This window comes from Canis lupus, chromosome 4, assembly GCF_003254725.2.
Source record: "Canis lupus dingo isolate Sandy chromosome 4, ASM325472v2, whole genome shotgun sequence".
Classification (NCBI taxonomy): Eukaryota; Metazoa; Chordata; class Mammalia; order Carnivora; family Canidae; genus Canis; species Canis lupus.
Genome location: NC_064246.1, coordinates 14,217,135 through 14,232,126, shown reverse-complemented (window position 1 = coordinate 14,232,126; position 14,992 = coordinate 14,217,135). Strand labels below are relative to the sequence as shown.

Here is a 14,992-nt window from a genome sequence, read left to right as displayed (position 1 = left end):
AAGTCTATTGGGTTGGAGGAAGATAAACCGGGTTATACGGGTCATTGCTTTCCAGGGGACCTCTAGTGGTCAAAGGTTGAGCTACATCTTCAATGTGGGGCTCCGATTTGTGGCTGGTCTCCCGGGCTGCGGGGGGCGTGGGGCTGCACCTGGGAGCGGGCGGGAAGGTCGGTAGGGAGCCGGGTACCGCTTTCTCCTGCACTCGAGGCCAAAGCCAAGGGAGCAGCAAGGCCCTCCCTCGGAGAAGATGCCCCAGGGAGGGGTCATGGGATGCCCTTTGCGGACGCCGAGGCCCCAGGTTCCTCTGCCCAAAGTGCAGATGGAGACTTCCTATCTTAATCTTGATTTTTCCTCCCAGGTCTGAGATTAATTAGGTATTCTCAGGGAAGGTGGGTCAAATTTGCCCAAGCCATTTCCAGCCATGGTAGCAACGCTGAATCTGTTTTCCTAAATTTATTTGTAAATGAAAGCCAAGTCCCACTCAGTCACCCTGATCACAGAGACACCCAAGCTCCCTTAAATGTTAACAATTCATTGCCTTCCAGTGCCTTGATATTTATGGGTTATTTATTTTAGAAATAAATAAGCTTCATTTCTTCTTTTTTAAATTGCGCACACCGTGGTGGTGTACGTGACATTTGACTAAATCGGGACCTTGTTCCTCTCTTGGGATGACACACCATTTCATCTCAGGTGGTGAAATGCTGGGGGCGGGGGGGGGGGGGGGGGACGGGAATGGGTGGTGGTAACTCACAGGCTGAAATGAATTCTTCAGCTTCATTTGTGATCCACATGTTAATAAAGAATCTGATCAAATTGCCCCTCGGCATGGTATTGCTGGGGACGGCGATCTTAGATCATCTAAGAACAGAGATCCCAGTCATCTGAGATTTGTTAAAACATCTTGCCATACCTGATTTTTTAAAAAGAAGACGAGAAAATGTACAGACATGGACTCTTGGCTCTACTAAGGGACTCATATACTGCCTACTAAAAATTTCTCTGTGCAGTTTCAAATAGACGTTAATGATGCCTTGTATTTGGTGATTTATAACTTAAAATTACTTGACAGGCATTAAGCAACTCATTATTTAGCAGCAGAGTGGGTATGGTAGGTAAATCACTAGACAGAAAGTCAAGGGGACCATTCCTCACTGATTTCCTATGTCTCCTTGTCCATGGCTATAATTATCTGCAGGACTCAAACCCTAATTCTGGCTTTGTCAGGATTTCTCAGATAATTGTGGCAGAATTATCCAGACTGGTCATCTGTGTCGTGGCAGCCCCCTGTGCTAGGCCATCAACCAAACCCACGGGAAGCGCCAGCAAGTCCCTTGGCTGCCTCCACCTACATTTTGCCATGCCACAGACGGATAATTTTATGACTTGTTATTACAGGTTGAAATATGTAAATGTAGTAATTCACTAAGGGTGTAAAGAGATCTGAGTACTTCAGAGGAAAGATAATACCAAGAATAGTGAGATTGTTTCTGTTCTCGTCTTCAGTAAACTTTGGTCAGAAATTGGTCAGCCTTTTCAGGAAGAAGGTAGGGGACCAGATGAACCCTGGTTCAGGGTTTACACAAGGCATTTCTCAAGGTGTGCTGGAACTAACCATTTCTTACTCACCAGAGCTGATGGTTACATTTTCAGGAATTTTGTAAACTGGCTATTAAACATCTCTAGTAGTAAACATTAAATTACATGAAGTCACAATTAAGTATTATATTAAAAACAAAGGTAATATATACTCAAAACTCATCACTTTCTAATTACTACATTTTACTATTATCTATATACGCTTGAGGTTATTTTTAGCTTTTGTATTTTTATTGTTGCAATCCTTTAAGATGGTCTACTACGGAGCATCTCTTCCCAGTCCATGTCCATTGGCATGTTGGTGGCTTGAACTTGACTGTGGTGGGAGTTTTTAGACCATAGAACTCAGCAAACATTACAACTCAGGGCTTGTTTTATTGTTTTGTTGATTGCTTAGACCTAAGAAGATGATGGAGAAAAAATGTTAATATTGCAAATTGTGATGATTAAATTTACATATCATTCTGGGTCATGGGTGCCCAGATGTTTGGTCAAGTGTTATTCTAGGTGTGTCTGTGAGGATTTTTTGGATGAGATTAATATTTTAATCAGTGGACTGAGTAAAGCAGATCGCCTCCTTTCGCCCTCCATGTGGGTGGGCCTCATCCAATCAGTTGAAGGCCTGAGGAAAACAAAAAGTCTGAGTAAGAGGGAACTCTTCTTGCCTGACTACTTGAAAAGGGATGTAGGTCTTTTCCAGCATGTGAACTCAGACTAACACATTGGCTCTTCATGAATCTTGAGCCTGCTGACTTTTGGACTGGAAATTACACCAATGGCCGTCCTGATTCTTTATCTTTGGACTCAGACTGGAGACTGGCCCATCAGCTTTCCTGGGTCTCCAGCTTACCAGTTGCATATTTGAGACTCTACAGCTCCATAAATCATGTAAGCCAATATATATCCACACATCCTATTGGTTCTGTTTCTTAAGAGAACCCTGACTAATATGCAAATTAACTTAAAAGTGTGTCAAGTCTGTACCAATTATATTGCGAATAGTACAAAAAAGAGGAGGAAATACTTGAAAGTTATTATCTGATTCAGCAAAGAAGTTGCTCATGTCATTTATGAAAGATTGAAGTTCTGAGATATATCGTTGTTGTTTTTTCACTTTCATCTTACTCCTTAATATAAATGAAAAGATCAACTAACATTCACATTGAAACTATACTCACTTGTTTTTTTGTTTGTTTGCTTATTTTGGCTTTTTTTTTTTGGAACTATACTCATTTGTTGATGCAATCATAGGTTAGCCCTGGGCACAAGAGTTCAGCAAATAGCATTCTATGAGAATAGATTGGCTATATGAAATTTACAGGGAAAAGTGTTGTATATTTTATTATTGTTTGCACACTTATGCTACACTTCCTGTATATCAACAAAATGTATAATGAATTTATACACCCACATATTTGGATATATCCAAATCTAGATATTTACATATGTACATATCTAGATCTAAACAGACACACACATTTTTTTTTTTTTTTAAGGATAGGAAGCTAGCTAAATATTTACGAGCACATCTCTGTCTAAAGGTAGCCTTGAGCCTGACATACAACTCAAACTTCTAGAGCAAGGATTGGCAAATTATAGCCTACCACCTGTTTGTACATGAGCAAAGAATGTGTTTTACATATTTAAATGGTTGAAAAAAATCTCTAGGAGGATAATATTTTGTGACATAGAAAAATTATGTGAAATTCAAATTTCAGTGTCCATAAATACGTTTTATTGGAACTCAGCCATACTCATTCATTTATGTATTGTCTACGGCTTCTATCACGCTAAAACAGCAGAGTTGGGTAGTTGTGACAGGGACCGTATGGACCTCAAAAGCTAAAATATTTACTATTGTGCCCTTTGTAGCAGAATTTTGTAGTAGAAATTGTCTGTTTTAGAATATGTAGGTATGTTCCCTGGTTGGAAGTAGTAGACACAACCAAATGACCTTTTGAAGTCTTTTCTTGCCATTGAATCTAGGAATACTTCCTCAGTAAACAGAGACAATGGAACATCCAGAATTGTGAAGGATTTAAATCATTGACGCAAGGACAGAGCCAATGCCTTGAAAGTGAGACTGAAGCCTGAGATTTCGCGCTCCTTGGCTTGTGTTCTGACCACTGGTTGACAGTACCTTTCTTCCCTACTGCCTGTCCTAAAGCACTGTATAATTTTATTTTGTTGGGTGCTGTTAAATATTTATTGAGTTTTCTCCTCCAATGTGGTTCAGTTACAGTGTGTCTATGTGTGAGATGGGACCCTTCAGGATTAAAGGTGCCATATAAATAGAGGATTATTTTATGACTTGTTATTGCAGGTTGAAATATGTAAATGTGGTAATTCACTAATGCTTATATCAGTGCATATATCTGGGAAACAAGAATGCATTATCCTTCCATTTGAGTCTAACATCATTTACATCCTTTTAAAAAAAATACCCAATCAATTTTTTTTTTAAATGAGGGAACGCAGTGGAGGAAAAAAAAATTCCTTTAATGCAATACTTCAGCTGAAAGTTTAATGACACAAAAGGCAGGCAATTCAAAGTTACAGTTCCCACAGCAACTGTAACTCTGCTATATAGCACATTTAGGCATAGATTTCACAGCATGTACTGCAATACAAAATACTCCACACTGGGCATGCAAGGGGGCAGAGTTATGGTTGCTATGGGTACCATGACTTTGAATTTCCAGATTTTTTGAGAGTTTAAATTCTCAACCAGAACATCACATTAATAGTTCATTTTTTTTGCATTGAAAATAATAAAGGTTGTATCACTGTCTCCACTGCCAAACCTATCTCCAGCTCTGTCCACCACTTAGTATAAATACCTACCCAAACATATTCACCCTGCTTGCTAAAATTAAACACATGACCTCAGCCCAGGGAGTATTTTAGTTTGCAAATTTATATGCAATGACTTTCACTGGATTAAGTAAATCTGCTCCCCCCTCCTTTTCAAAAATCACCAATAAATTCAGTTTAACTCTTTCAGCATTCTGGTGTATTTTATCTGTTATTCATGGGCTGTGAGGATATGATAATCAGATTCATTGTGTGTGAATGCGTGATGTATATATTTATAATTTATACTCCGTCTACCTGCAAAAAGAACTGGAGGCAGCTAACTGCATGTATTCATTTATTCATTTATTCCTTGGACAGACCATGCAATCTTCTGCTTTTATGCTGGTGGTGTCAGGACCCTTTGCACTTTTAAAAATTGTTGAGGACCCCAAAAAGCTTTTGTTTATGGTGGATATATATCTATATCTATATCTATATCTATATCTATATCTATATCTATATCTATCTATCTATCTATATCTTGATATTTAACATCTTATAAATTATAATTGAAATTTTAGAAAAACATTTAAAAATATTCATTAACTCATTTAAAAATAACAATAATAAACTCATTACATGTCAGCGTAACTTTTTTTTAATAAATAATGACTATATTTTCCAAAACAAAGAAATTTAGTGAAGAGAGAAGCATTGTTTTACATTTTACAAATCTCTTTAATGGAAGACAGCTGGATTCTCATAGCTGTTTCTACATTCAATCTGTTGAATATCCCAAGTCATGTAGCTTCTGGAAAATGCCACTATACTTTTGTGAGAGAATGCAAGTGAAAAAAAAGCAAAAAATTATCATGATCGTTATTTTAACCCTGTGGACCACCTAAAATGGTGTCAGGGATTCTCACAGGTCCCCAAACTACACTTTGAGAACCAGTGCTCTATGCATTTGCTTATGCTAGTCTTCTAAACCCATGCCTCTTGCTTGTCTGTAGGAAAACTCCTATTCATGCTTCAAGGCCCTAGGAAAACTTGTTCCCTTAGCTATATTCTCATGGCACGTTATACATGTGCCAATCTAACCATTTATTATGTGTCCTTATGTTTGTTTAAATGTCTGGGGTGCTGTTGTTGTTATTAGACTATGAGTTCCTTAAAATTGAACCATGTCTTATGCATTTTTTTACTCATTTTCTAGTATGGTACATGCTTTTCCATATAAGATGGATGGGATAAGAGTTCAACTCAACAAACATGTAATAAAATCATTCCTATTCACCGAGCCCATGACATACCTTAGGAACATGTCTCAAATTTAACCCTCATAAAAATGCTATGAGGTTGGTTCTATTATTATCAATATTTTTTGAATGAAGAAACTAAGTCTTGCCCAAAGTTGAACAGCCATGGGTCACCATGCCAAGAAAGATGAGCAATAGTAAAAAGCAAGAAACAGAGTCTCTGCCTTAAAGGGATTTACAATCTGCTTTGGGAGACAAGACATAATGCACAAATGAAAGGCAAATAACACTATACAAGTTAGCTAAAAACAGACCTCAAAGACTATAATTAAAGAAAGGCCCACTTACTAGAAATGGCTACTTACCCAATGAATTATTGAGATCCAAACTTTCCGAGGACATATTTCCATCAGAAAACCCTTGTTTTGGAATGCACACCAGATAAATGTGTATTTTTTTAGTAAAGTATATATTTACCATTACACTAATCCATTACAAGTGCAATACTAGATACTAATCTAGTCAAAGACATAAATTATAAAATTATAAGGAAATTGAAAAGAATTAGATACAGTACATATAAGAAGACCTCCTAAACTTTTGTTCAGCCTGCTAATAAAGTACCCCCCTTACTTTGGGGCCAGTACGTTACTAGACCGGTGGCAGTCAACTTTCTGCATGCCAGTCTCATCTGGAGAGTTTTTAAGATAGGACACTGGTGTCACACCCCCAGGTCAATCAAATCAGAATTTCTGAGGGTCGGTGCACAAGTCATAGGGACTTTTTACCCTCCTCCCCCTAGCAGGGAATTCTAATGTGCAACCCAAGATGAGAATCCCAGAGTGTGAGACCAGAGAGAAAAATCAGGGACAATAGCTTGGGAAAACATCTCGGAGAAGATAGTATTAAATATGGCTTTGAAATTGAAAGTATTTTCAAATGGGTGTGTTGAAAGTATTGAAGTATTGAAAAGTCCTGCTTGTGAAGTCAGGTGAACTGATTTTTAAAATGTCGTCTTGCCTAAGTTAATACTCCGGTTTTGATTTTTGGAAGCAGTGCCCATTTTGAGTATACCTGGCTTGTCAAGGTCTGAATTGAAGCACCCTGAATTGTATCCTGTGCCTGGCTGATAATTTTTGCTGACCCCTTGGGTGATTTTTCAAGAATAGTAATCTTGGGGGTGGTGATTTTCTGCTGTCATAAAGTGCCTTGTCTCAGGAAAGTCTGTTCTTTGAGTCAATACATAGCCTAAATGGAATAAATAGAATCATGATACCATAAGTGAAATTATGAAATGTTTGTTCTAGAAGGCATTTTAGAACTGTACCCTTGTTTTACCTGTGAGGCAAACTGAAACCCAGAGATGCTAAGTGGTGTTGGATGACTTTTGTAAGGCAATGCTCTGGGAAGAGAGGTTTGGCACATTAGACAGATAGTTTTCAAATATATGCTGTGAAATTCCACCTTCATAAAATACCTCAAGCCATTTGGGGATGGGATGTATGGACAGAATGGGGTAAAGTAATTGTGTCTCTTCATGTTTAGCCAATCTTGTCAACATTGGGGTTGAGGTTAAACATCTTTAAACAAATTACATAGAACACCCCTCAACTCCACAAGTTAGAAAGCTCCCTGAGCTCTCTGCTTGCCCATTTTGGGGTCCGTTGTGACTAGAGTGGTCTAGAACTTTCACTGTGAATGGAAAGGTTGAACCAGATGAATTTTTTCGACTCTCCATGGAATTTCTGGGATGGCATTTCTAGGTAGTGTTACCCACACATGAGGACAATATTAAAACACAAAATTGGGTTCTAACCATCCCCCTTTGTGCTGCATAACAAGGAGAAAGGAGGTATTCTGTTACAATTTATATTTTGAGATGCAGAGGGGCCCATAGAATTCTCAAACAAGTGTAGCCATACTTCAACATGCTTGCTCAGCCTGGGAGCTGCTGGACCCAGGGGGGACAGTCAGGCTTAGATCAAGAAAATTTCATGTTGATTTGTCAAGACTTTTTTTTTTTCCATTTGGTTTAAATTGGGTTTCATGAAGTGAAAAATAATGCATGAAACCATGTTTGTTTTTCATTCTTTAAATCATGTGAAAATATTGGAAAGGTTCAAATGTAGGAGCTGGCATGACACTTCATGTTCCTTTATGCTTTTGTTTATTACACTCCTTGTTTTGGATATCCTTCACCTTGCCTTCTTCACCATATCCACCTAAAGAAGTCCAACACACCCATTTGAAAAATGGGCAACCAATATCCTAAATGCCTGCATGTACTTGGTAAGTGCTAGTATTATCCACATTTTAGATGAAGGTGCTGACACACACAGAGAGGCTAAGTAACTTGCCTGAGATCACACAGCTAGAATGAGATAAAGCATGCATTCAAACTCCGATAATCCTGTCTAGAGTATGTGGTCTTGACACACATTTTACCGTCTCTTTGATGACACCGTCAGGGATGCCACAGAAGAAAAAATTTTCAAATATTTGATGAACGTGTTAAGCTGTTTTGTTACTTTTGATTTTAAAAACAATTAAATTAAAAATGAAGTTAGATTTACAACCTATCAACCTGGCAAAGATTTTAAAGAGTAGCCCATGTTGGGATGGAAGTAGGAGAGTGGAATTTGCCCCAAGGAGGGGAGTGCCAATTTGTACAGTTCTTCTGAAAGACAATTTGGCAGTATATAATGCATCCTTTAGATAGAGCATATCCTCAGACTTAGAAATTCCCCATCTCTGAATTTATGCTAAAGAAAATTTTGGACAAGGTCACAAAAAAGAATATTTAATCTACACCAGAATGTTATTTAAAATAACACAAATTTGGCAGAAGTATGAGTAATGGAAATAGAAGAGTGCTATAAAAATCATGGCACACATTAAGAATGTAATAGAAACATGTTTATTGACATGGAAAGATATTAAAAATACTGTTGTTTTAAAAAGGAAATGTTTTTAACTTAAAACATACAAGTTTATGTCAATAGTGTAATTGAGGCAATTATGTTTCTTTGTACTTTTTGGTAGTTTCAAAATTTCTACTGTGTAATACACACACACACACATATGTATGTATGAGAAAAAGTACTCAACCTTCCTTGCCTTAGCCACTGGCACACTTTGTGCAGATGTGCAATACAGGCAGTGACTATAACCAGAGAAGGTTCAAGGTGAAATTAACAGCTAATATTTATTGAGCACTCATTATGTCCTAGGAGCTCAACTAAATACTTGGAATGAATTATTTCTTTTAATCTTTACAACTCCTATGATAGAAGCACTCTCAGCAGTCCTTTTTAGCAGTTGAAGCATGGAGAGATTAAATAACTTGCTCAAATTCACTAAAGAGGAAGCTTCTAAGGGGATGTGAATAATTTGTAGGATTCAGAAATAAAAAAATAAAGTTGACCCTTTGGTGTTAAAGCACCATCTTCTGGAGAATGGCACATTAGCTAGTTAACTCCCCAAAGAGGGTAAGTTTATCTGGTTAAAGATTAAACCATCCATTGTTAGAAATTGAGATCTGAGGGAATCTAAGATGGGTAAATAACTTTATTTACCAGTTACCTTTTCTGCCAAATAGAAAGCGCTTTCCTGGTAGATTTTTTTTTTTCTTTTAAATAGATGTGATACAAAGGGTATCTGATCTAAGGAGGAGTCTAGAGTAGGTCAATTCAATTCATTTTGGTAATTTGGGGATTTTGCTTAGCTTGGTACCCATCTCTCCCCTTCCTAGTTCCTCTCTATAAACATACGATGTTCTCTTCTATATCCTGAAAAGTCTCCTCCTTTGATATATTGCTGTTTTTCCCAAATCCTAGTTGGGAAATACAGAAGCAGTAAATGCTGTAGTAATTTTAGAACTTCTAAACATTTAGGCCCTAAGGGTGGGAGTACTGTTGGAAGGAGGTAGCAGGGAGAAGCCTCCCAATTTGTATTTGCATAGCATTTTGCATGAGAATGAGAAAATATTGTGTACATCAAAGAATGGGCCACTGATAAGCAACTTGGTTCTAAGGACAACTAATGCATCAGTGACTGGTTGCAAAAAAAAAAAAAAAATGCGCCTTGTGCTCTTGGGTGTCTGTCTAACCTCAGGGTGCCTTCAGACACAGGGGAATTGCTTACACTATTGCCATCCATGGTTCTTAATATTCTGTCTCAAATAGTGGGAATCAGAATCTTGAAAGGACAAAAAAACCTTCATGACTGTCATGAAGTTTTATTCATGATGGTTATGTCCCTTGGAATGTCTCTACTCCTCTTTCCCTTCCTCATCATTCATTGAAACCCAACTCAAGGACCCCTCTTCTATGAAGAATTCTCTGATGCTATCAACTGAGAATTATTTTAATGTTCCTGGAACTCCATAGGCAGTGTGTATTGCTTTCTTTGGCTGTAACTCTGAATAAGTTGTATAGTTACATTGATCTTCCCCTAAAGGAACAGGAACTCTACTAAATAACAACAATGGGAAAACAACAGCAATAACTAGGGTGGTACAAACCTATTTATTTCAATACAGAGAAGCCTAGTGATTTAAAGTTAGACATAATCTACCAGACTAAGCCTTCAATACACGAGGCTTCAAATGTTTGAAAAGTCCAGAATCAATTCTGTGCAAGGATTTAATTAGCTTCTAGGTCAAGCCTGAGTGGTAGAAGGTACTGGTTATAGACTTAGTTTGATCATCACTAAGACATATTCTCAGTTACTCCCTGGAACCTCAGTTTCTGTCATCTGCTGATGGGACAAATGACACAAAGTGGCTCATACCTAATCGAACTATTGTGAGAGCAAAATAAGATAAGCATAAGGTAAGTAAAAGAAAAAGCCTTGATCCAAGGCATCATTGGGTATTATTTTAAACCACAAGCCAAATCTTATCTCAGAGAGGAGATTACTATTATAAGGATGGGTGGTCAATACTTAGAATTCATGCATGATCAATGAGGCCAACTTCCTGGAAATGACATCCACTAAGGAGAGCCTAAGTGGCTGAAGTGGGCATAGGGAGATGAGTATAGCTCATGTCCAAACAAGGCGGAACGTTATATGCTGAAAAATAGCACTTTGGCAAGGTTTCCTAAAGTAACTGCCCAAAGTTTGATCTGTGAAACAGATTTTTCAGGAAGAAGAATGGATCGAATAAGTTTGAGTTAAGATTTTTACTCACAGCCTTTAGAATGCAGACATGACTCATTAAGGGGGACATAGGCAGGCAGCCTCAATTTTCTCAAGGGCAGTAACCTGGCCAAAACTGAAATTCAACCCATTGCATTAAGGTCTGACAGAAGAAAGAAAGTGCTCATGAACTGCTTGGGGCTTCTGAAATAAGAACCAAAAAAGGAAGATTTGAATGATGTCTATCCAGCATTATAAAAGGGGAGGCTTTGATTTTGGCAGTCATGGAAATGACTTGGAAAGTCCTTGGAAAGATGGATTCTATTATGAGGGAAAAGGTTAATCAAGACACCCTGTCTGGCCTTTCTTTTCCAAACTCATTCTAATAAGAAACAGTTCCACAATTGATTAGTAATGTCTGCCGTGGTGTGAGTGGGAGGAGTTATGGCACATTTGTCACACATTTTCAACCCTACAATAATTATGTAATGAGTAATATGTGTTTAGTATAAAAGTTAGATGCAATTGTGTGTACTAAATTATAAAAGGGTTTCACTACAGATCAACTACCTCTAGAGACTTTTTGTCTCTACTCTCTGTGTGTTCTGAATCTTCATTGTATAGTAGGGTGGAGAGAGAGTCTGCTCCCAATAATTTGTAACAGTCTAGGTCCTGATGCTTCTTAGTGCTATTCCCAGCAGAGAGATGATATTTTTATTGCAATGGTTCATAATTCAGGATTCACATATCCAAATCTCCAAATTCTGCACTGGAATAACAGAGGCAGAAAAAAAAAAAAAAAAAAAAAAGCCAGTGTTTGCCAAGTGGCCAAGGATAAAATTGGTAGTGGAAAAATTGGATTTGCAAGCTATTAAGAAATTTTTTACAAACAATGGAGCATTTAAATAAAATGAAGCTGAAGTCTTTCTAAACACTTGGTATTTTCTAATTTGTGTTCTTGTTAATGTTCTTTCTTACAAAAGGAGTTTTTATTCATCTATTTTATTACTTTTATGCAGATAATTTCCATTTGCACTACTGAGGAGAGAAGAAACTTTTTACTTGAGTTGAGTGACTTCAATGTTCAAGAGAGAAGTCAGATTCGGCAGTGACCAATTAAGTGGGATTTAAAGATGCATGCACTTCCTCATAGAAAAAAAATAGGGCCCGGGTGGGGTGAAGTTAAGAGATAGACAGAGGTGTATGGAGGAGGAAATGAGAAACACTACAAAGACAAAAAGAGATCTCTTCCTTGATTAACATCTCTCCTAGTTGACCCTTCATTATTTCTGGTCTTTTTCCATATCCAGCCAATAAGATGACTCCCTGGGGAAGGACTTTCATTAATTTGTAACCAGAGCAAGTCCTTCCCAAGAGCCCTGATCACACACCTCTTCCTTCAGACTAGTCTTTCTCCAACTTCAAACTTTGGCATGTTTTCTTTCTGATCTTTGGTTTCTCAATTCGCCACCTATATTTTTTCCCCTGGTTACTATTTATTTATACTGACTCACTTTTAAAACTTTTTATGACAAAAAGAAAAATGTGTCACTTGCAGTGAATAGAAACTAGCCAGAAAAAGAGAGTGGAAACAAAAATGTTGTAAAAAAGTTTTTAAAATAAAACTCAACAATGAAAAGTAATTACTGATAAACCTGAGAGATTTTCAATTTTATACTGATTTCTAATTTTCTAAAGTAAGTTCCTCACTGAGAAGACTATATCTACTTATTAATAGCAATGATGGGATAGTCAGCTCATTGGTGCTTCCTTCCATCTAAAGTCATATAACTGTCTACAGTTTGGGAGACAGACTTCTGTAGGGGGCCATGATTTATGGTGGGAAAAGCTTGGGATTTCTAATCAGACTGCACTGAGTTCTAGCTCTTATTGGCCTCAGAGAGTATAAGTAGGATGATAATATCACTTTACAGGGCCCCTGTAAGACCAGAAGGTAATTGTATTAAAAAGCATGTAGAGCATATTTAGGCAATTTCAATTTAATTTCTGTCAATATGATATTTGCAGAACATCTCCAGTTTTGGAGTATTTTGTTCTGGGAGGAGAAAGGCATTAAAAAACACAAGCACTCATAGAATCACAGAACTTGAGTGGAGTGAGATAATGAGAATTTGAGAAACGGGAGGGATTATTCAGAAAAAAATAAACAAAATTTATGGGCTGTTTTTATTTTCCATTCAAAATAAAAATAGCTTTATTGAGTCCCACAGGAAAAATGTACTGCTTACAACATATACTATCCACTTCATTGACTAGAAGAAAGTCAATGAGCAAATTGTTACAGTTTATAGTCATTCAAAGTTAATATCTGGACATGTTTGAGAAGCAGTAATGAGGTAGCATTCTAATCCTTTAGCTTTACATTCAAAGTGAGGCCAGCAGCAGGTTAGATATCTGGACCTCATAGTTTCCTGTTTAGCAGCCCTTCTCATTAATGATGAGGAAACAGACTCAGAGCATCAAGTGTCCCCATGATCTTAAAAAACAAATAAGTCATATATAATGACAACACAGAGTTTTACTCATTGTGGACTCTCATCAAATGCTTATTAGATACCCAACACCAAATGATGGTATTGGCATACAATTCTATAATATTAGAATCCTCAATATGGAAGAAATTTCAGAGATCACCCAGTTCAGGGGTCAGCATTAAGGAGTGATGTGAGTCGGAGGGCACTGGGAGAACCAGAGAGATCAAACTAGAAAGGAAATAGCTCCTAAATGTTCCTGTGTGAGACTTTAGACCAGTAGTTGTCTGGTCTGAATTCTAAAGGGAAGACAGGAATTTGGATTTTTGGATTGTTATGTGAAGATGTCTTTATCTCTTGGCAACTATGCAACTAAACTCCCCCACCTCTTCTCCCACCCCTTAACCTCACCTCTGCCACACACACACAGACACACAGACACACAGACACACACACAGAGAGAGAGAGAGAGAGAGAGAGAGAGAGAGAGAAATTTCATGCAGGTCAAATAGGAAGTGAATGGTTTTCATCCACTCTGAGTGTTGCCATCTTGGTGCCTCTGATTTGGTCTAAGTATTTCTCTCCAAATGAGGAGATGGAGCCCCAGAAAGAAGTGACTTAGCCAAGGGCATATCAGAAGTCTCTCTTCTAAAACCTCTAATATCAAGCTGATAGATCATTCATTTTAAGAAAGTATGATGGAATAAAACTGTAATCTGATAATCTAGAGAGCAATAATTCTGAGCACAACTCTTTGTTTAATTGTCTGTAACCTATATTATCCAAGCTGTTGAGCACATGAAGTTAAGAAAGTGGGCCACTTCTAAAGAGTTGGTAGGGGTGGGTTTGAAAATTAAGTGGAAGTATTCATTGGTGCAAGACGTCCCAGAGATGAGTTCCTATTTCAAAATTGTCGACCAGCAGTTAAAGTAATAGGGAAATATGTTTACTCATGTCTCAGAGAGAAAGTCGAGTGAGGTAATGAGTATCATTTGCAATTCCATTGAGAAAAAATATATGCATATTTTGTATTCATCTTCAAGGATGGGTAAATGGATGGATGATTCATTTATTAATGTGATAAATAATGATTGACCTCTTACTATGAACTAGTCATGGTTCAGGCACTGGGGATAGGGCATGAACAAGGAAAGAAAAAAGAATCTCTGCCTTAATGTGACTTATATCCTAATGGGTTGAATGAGCTGCTTAGGCAATTCTCAACTGGCTAAATAATGGATCAGCTCTCCCATCCTTTTTAGTCATGCCGACAAGAACAAGAAAGTTGATGATGGCATTGGGAACAAAAAGTTGGCTCTCTTGCTCTTAGGCCAATATTCTATTGCCAAGGCAATGATATGCTCGCTGATCTGGATTATGGCATAGACTTTTATATTTTGAATCAAAGGTCTAAAAATACCAGGAGGCAAAAGATGCTATTAACGGGACAAGGCAGGGGGACTGATATCAATTTACTTCTTTGTTGCCCATGCTTCACTTAAAAAAATATGTGAAACCCAGTACAAACAGGGTGTGCACCTAAATTAAGCCCGTGGTCAGCTTTGCTGGGGAGAGACGACACATTGCTGTAAGCGATTCGTCTTCAGCCCTGTTGGCTCTGGCAGATTTATAGGGGTTATATTTTCACACACAAATTGTCCTTGAACAATTTCTCTACTACCTGGAAACGGCTCCCTCCTCCCTGCC

At 37.7% G+C, this 14,992-nt stretch overlaps 1 long non-coding RNA gene across 1 annotated transcript; it reads left to right on the top strand.

The window, feature by feature from the left end:
- The first annotated feature begins 7,391 nt into the window (after window positions 1-7,391).
- LOC118354616 (uncharacterized) lies at window positions 7,392-12,376 on the top strand. Its single transcript, XR_004815495.1, has 3 exons — window positions 7,392-7,506; window positions 7,883-7,943; window positions 11,813-12,376. It is a non-coding gene; the product is annotated as an uncharacterized LOC118354616 (long non-coding RNA).
- Window positions 12,377-14,992: the final 2,616 nt, after the last annotated feature.